This window comes from Rhipicephalus sanguineus, chromosome 7 (genome assembly GCF_013339695.2).
Source record: "Rhipicephalus sanguineus isolate Rsan-2018 chromosome 7, BIME_Rsan_1.4, whole genome shotgun sequence".
NCBI lineage: Eukaryota > Metazoa > Arthropoda > Arachnida > Ixodida > Ixodidae > Rhipicephalus > Rhipicephalus sanguineus.
The window spans coordinates 138,045,369-138,051,838 of NC_051182.1; positions in this window are offsets into that span (position 1 = coordinate 138,045,369).

Here is a 6,470-nt window from a genome sequence, read left to right on the forward strand (position 1 = left end):
GAACAATTCTTCTAGCATGTCTGTGCCGTGAGATACCCCGTTGCAAAGTTTAACTGCGGTTTGCATGATAACGCATGCAAGACGGAGAGCACTGGCGCAAAGCTCCTCCCTGATGTGCCGCGGTAGTTGCGTGCTGCGTTTAAACTGACAACACGTCGAAGGCATAGGCAAAGATGATAACGGTTACCCTTTCGCTACCGGCTGGCGATAGCAAGCAATGACTGCTCGTCACATCAGGGAGGAACACTGCGCCGACCCTCACTGTCTTGCATGCGTAATCATGCAAACCACAATTAAACTTTGCAACGGGATCTCTCGGGGCACAGACATGCTAGAAAAATTGTTCCAAGTGGAACTGTGTATAAACGCGACTGCCTCTAACTTTTCAATACAAACATGCCTGCTTGCAGCACTCATTGAAAAGTTCATTGTTCAAGAAATTCTTAGTTAATTGGGCGGCCAACAGCAATAATTATTGTCTCACTTCGTTTATAAAAAAACTTATCTGCAAAGGTGGGTATCACGGACCACCCAGTGCTGAATTTTCAGAAAACCATAAAGCTTAATTTTGAACACCCTGTATAGTATATTACAGCAAGGGGTGAGAAAGAGAAGGGAGGGTCGGGGAGGACAGGAAAGCAACCAGCTCTGCTGATCCCTTAGTCTTCACAATACTACTGCGTCGCTGCCCCAATTTTTTTTAGGACACTTCATGACTATAGCAGCAGCTGGAAGACTTGACGTGCTCAAATTTAGCCAGTTTTTTGTGGAATGCGTGCAAGCAAATAGACAGTGCATCGTAATTTAGAGCTATGGCCCCTTCAAACAACCATAGAGTTTCTACTTTTCTAAGTGCACAAGGTCCAGTATTCTAGTGCAGTTTGACCACTTCTCCTGTACCAACTCTAGCTAAAGTCCTTCCATCGATGGTGAAGCCTCGAAAACCCATGACAGGCATTTCACTTGCACACCGACGATCCATATTACAGCGTGCAACTGTTTTTCCGGATTACTCTTCCAGTTATATTCCTAGCACTTTATATTTTGATGAAAGCAACCGTAAAATCCCGAACAAGTGCCCCTACTCAAGCAAGCGCCCCCCCTCCCCTTTTCTGGAGATTTGGAATATCCGCCAATGACCGAGCAAGTGCTCCCCCTGCCCTCTCGCCGTTTTCACTGCTTCATTCACTGCTTTTATTCGCTTGACGAGGGCTAATAACGACAGTGAATACATGCCTATTCAATAACGCATTTCAATTGAAGCAGTCGCATGGCTCTTCCACCGTCATTTTGAATTTTGATCCGTGACCGAGCAGGGCCCCCACCCCCCAAATCTTGTCGGATTGTCTTTCACGAAGGGGGGGGGGGGGGCGCTTGATTGAGATTTTACGGTACATGTAGTGTCATGCCAGTAAAATCAGTGCTTGTTCCTTGCTTAAAGCAGGTGTTACCTATTGGCTGTGTCGGCGTGATACAAGAGTCGTCTCATGCAGTTTCAGTTTCAATCAATTCTGATCGGCAGAGTTGCTTGATCACGATTCACTTATTTGCGCGATTAATGAAAGCGAGACAATTGTAATCAGGAAATTGGACGCGGATCGCGCTTGATGGTGACTGAAAATGGCCATGCGACAAAAGTTTGAGGCTGCCCTGTGAAAGAACGTGGGAATGTGTGCAAATATCCCACAAGGATGCACTTGTGCAAATTTTCATTGCCGCTGAAATCTACGCTTGCTGCAGATTTATTACGTAACACTAAGTGGGAGAGCACATTTGTCCATTATTGTAGACAGCGTAAAACTTCATTAAGGACAGATACAAAAAGGACAAGCGCTGTGGCTTGTCTTTTTTGTATCTGTCCTTAGCAAAGTTTCACGTTATCTACATTAGAATACATACCGCGTAATGAACACAAACACATGGGGCGAGAACGAGAACGGGCACTGACTGCCAATAGTCGGTTTCTTGAGCGTTAACATATATAAAGAGGGCGAGAAAAACATCTACTTTTGGCACACTACGACAGAAAACTTCAGGATCAACTTGCCTCCAAAGGCCCAATCAAGATGTTCTGCTACGTGGACAATTTCTTGGTGCTATTTCCTGGCAAGCTAGAAGATGCCACTGCACAAGTGGAAATAATTTTTAGTGCCTTCCAGAAACCGTTTCACGTTTCACGGCCTAACCACCACCATTGAACTTCCTGTAGATGGACACATCCGCTTTTTAGATCTCGAACTCCACCTATGCAAACATATTTGCTGGGCCTATGCTCCTCGGTCCAAGAAGCAACTTCTGCCTTTTTTATCAGCAAACTCAAGAAGAGTTAAGCGCGCTGTTGCACTCGGAGCAGTGAAGAACGCCTTCTCCCGCAGCTGCCTACACAGAATCTACCGCATCTTCAATGACCAACTTAAGCACCTCAGAGATAGTGGATTCCAAGAACACCTCCTCTCTAGCTTCATTTTAAGTCTTGGTCCGAGACATCAGATACCCCAAAGAAAAAGAACAGCCTCAATTTGGCAGATCAAAAGTAGTTGTCACACCCTATGTTCATGCAGTTTCACATCGAATCAAAGAAGCCGCTGGGAGAGCAGGTGCATGTGTGGCGTTTTCTGCCCCGAATAAACTTTCATCTTTGTGCAAACTCGTCAACAGGAATTCCACAGACTTGAAATCCTGCAATAAGAATCATGCCCCGCCCTATGTGCAGTGTAAAAAAGAGATCGTATATGATATCCCCATGACGTGTGGCAGATTGTACATCAGCCAGTCGGGACAATGTCTTAATCGTCAACAAGAGCATGCAAACGTCAAAAACAAGCATGGTACAAATTTAACTATCCATTGCGCAGAGTGTGGGTGCTCTCCACTGCTGAAAAAGGCCAAAATGTTGCACCAATACAAGAACAATATGGCACGTGAAATATTTGAAACGTACACAATGATGCGCAAAGCCACTGCTTGTGTCAGTGCCCCTTCAGTTACCCTAACAGACAAGAAATTTCGATACCTGATAATGATCAGAAGCAACTTGGTCTAATGTCATCGTCACACCCACGCGTATAAGTCCTCTTCCTTCTTTGTTTCCCCTCTCTTCTTTTTCTCACCTTGTTTATATGTGTTAACGCACATTAAACCAACTGTTGGCAGTCAGTGCCCGTCCTAGTTCTCACCCCATGCGTTTGTGTTCATTAAGCGCTGCGTATTCCAATGAATCCGTACCAACGAGCTCGCCTCAACGCTCTCTCAAGTCACGTTACCTACAACGATGGATCATTACTAACTAGCCCAATAAAGTTGTCTACTGAACACACTTGGTTGCTTTTGCACCGTTCTCTGGAGGCGTCACATTGTGGTAAAGCAGGGATCGTTTGACAGCTTCATGATTTGAACAGGAGCACCAAAAAATAGGGTCGAGGTGCTCCCCGCAGTTTGCTTTGTTTCTTACCTCAGGCCCCTTGTTTGTTCAACATCCATCCTCAATACTCTCAAAACACTGACATTACTTGCTACACAAATAGTTTATCACACAAAGTACACAGGTACAGAAAAAATACTGTAGAAACTAACAATAACAAACGCTCATTCATAAATGTTAGGTATATCTCACAGTTGCAAAATCCAGGTGAGCTCACACAGATTGTTATATATCGGACACATTGACCAGCCTCATGTGAGAACACCATGGAATGAGGTAGGTTTAAAACAGGGAATAAGAACAAGAAAAACTGATTTCATGGAACAACAGAATCCACAAGCAATGACCGTATAAACACAGAAACTCATTATACAGCTCGTAATAAATAGTTGTAGCTGATGGTCTGGTAAACATGAAGGATGGAACAAACAACGTAGAAGGATAGATACAGAAAGAAAAGCAATACACAAACAAAAGGAACAAATCTAAAACTATATCAACCAGAAAAATTATGATACAGGCTGTCATGAAAGGTATGGTGATCAGATATAGAAATGATATATGTTTGAGAAAACCATAACAAAGCAAAGTGGCATTACTCACGGCAGATGAATTAAAAGCTTGCACGAAGAGAGCACTGGAACTGAACGTGCGCTTTCTTCCGTTCTCTTTGTGCTCCAAGTGCAATCATCAGATGGTTGACGGGAATTTGTATAATTATGAAAAATCTTTGTACTTTTGTTTCATTGACTGCATCGAATCTTTCAACAAAAAGATGGCTGAGGAAAACGTCAACAGAATATGAAAAACTTTGTATACTTTTTTTCCATTGGCTGTAGCAAATCTTTTAACACAGAGATAGTTGATAGAAACTTTGTAGAATATGAAAAATCTTTGTACTTTCGTTTCATTGACTGCATCAAATTTTTGGACACGGAGATTGTTGACGGAAACTTGTAGAGATAAGGAAAATCTTTGTACTTATGTTCTGTTCTGTAGCAAATCTTTCAACACAGAGAGAGTTGACAGAAACTTTGTAGAATATGAAAAATATTTGTACTTTCGTTTCATCGACTGTAGCAAATCTTTCAACACAGATGACCACTCCAAACTATGAGTACTGTGCGAGAGGCACAGCAATGAATACATAGATGCTACAATCATTATGACGTGCTCAGCTGGATGACATAATCTCTCCTTGCTATGATGATAAACAGATGACCAAAGCATGTTTTTGCTTCCTTTTCCCTTTGAATAGTCCATGTTCTTTATCCAGTTCATGTGCATTGATATCTAAAGACCACAAAAGCCTGGAATGTGTGTGCAAAGTTCTCGGCGACAAGATAGTACGCTGCTGCTCTGTGCTGCGATGCACCACGCACGCCGAGAAAGCACAGCGAAACCTTTCACTTTTATCTTCACAGGACTGCCTTTCCTCTTTAAATCGCCAACTCACAGCCATCACTGGCAAAAGCAGTGCGCTCTACAGAGACGAAGTGCATCATAATGCGGTTGAGATATGCTCTGCCAGTTGCTGCAACACTACCAGTCGTTCACATTTTATTCTCCTGTAGGCCGAGAATCTGCATATGCCAATTGCATGCACACAAAAAAAAAAGTGTTTGAGAATGATGAACGACAAGCGTAAACTAGGGCAACGTGGTTGCGTCTTCAGGAGTGAAGTTATAAATGCAGATGCTTGGGTCCTAGCATTGATCGGAGAGCGAGAGGCCACTGCTCACAGCACCAATTAGCTGAAGCGACTCCGGTCACCAGTTGCCTTAAGCTTTACAAGTCACCATTCGCTAGATTTGCAGCACACAGCAAAGCTAGGGCAATTTATGGTGTCAGAGAAAAGAAACCTCAAAATAATACTGTCACGCAGCTCACATCGACAAGTGGCACGTTGTAAAACAGGCTGTCAAGCAGAGGTTCAGTGACCTAGACTGCACGTATCCAATCAGATCTGTAGCTGATGCTACGTGTAATGAAACAATTTTTCATAGAATGGAAACAGGAAACTGATAACTCACTCAGGTGAACTGCTGCCATCTGTAGCGATTCGCACGTTTAAATTGTTGTAACAAATTACACGTCGAACACAGAGAGCTTAAATTGCAAATGATCCTCAGGACTTGCTTTACAAGTTCAATGGTTAAGTACAAAATCGATTTAAACAGTTTCAGGATCCCTTTAACAGTACAGCCATTGAGCTGCACACTGAAAGTATAGCATATGATTTGAAGGCATCCAGCATCTAAACAACCACTCAGGCACATAGCCAGGCTTTTTTTTCTGGGGGGGGGGGCAAGGCCTAATTGTTCAAAAGAAAGTCTTTCCCCTTGCCTACGTGCCTGAAACCACTCATATGCGCATAGCAGACGTTTGTATTGGCGACACATGCGGAAAAACTTCCCAAACATCACCTCCAGCAGCAGTGACGAGAAAGTATTATATACACTGCGAAGTGAAATGATGCGCTGCATAGGTGAACTGAAACGAAAGACAGGAGAACATGAAACGGACAAGCGGTTCACGTGTCTTTCGTCTCAGTTCACCTATGCAGCGCATCGTTTCACTTCGCAATGCCATACCAACTAGCCCCAGTGGAAGCACTACTAAATATTATATACACAAAGAAAAAATCTTGAAGTGTAGCCTTGCGAAAAACAGCACAGCTTGAGAGCAAGTAACCTCAAGCACATCGCAGTTAGCCTCGGCATAGGAACAAAAGCCGTGCCTACTGTTCGTCGAGGATGTCGCCCACATTGATGTATTGCTGTATGTGCAACCAGCACTCTACATTGAGGTCGACCAACTGCTTTTGACTGTCTTCGCGCCCATAGCAAGTCACACTGTACTTGACAACACCTGCCATGCACATAAAATCATCCATCTCAGAAATGCTCTTGAGGCTGTTCCTAATCTGCAACACAGCTTGCTTTTCGTCGACGGAAGTTAGTTCTTGAACTTTCTCGACAAGTCTGGGGTGGAAGTGCACTAGTTGGGTGGCTGCTGCGCAGAACTTGTGCCGTGTTCCCATGACGAA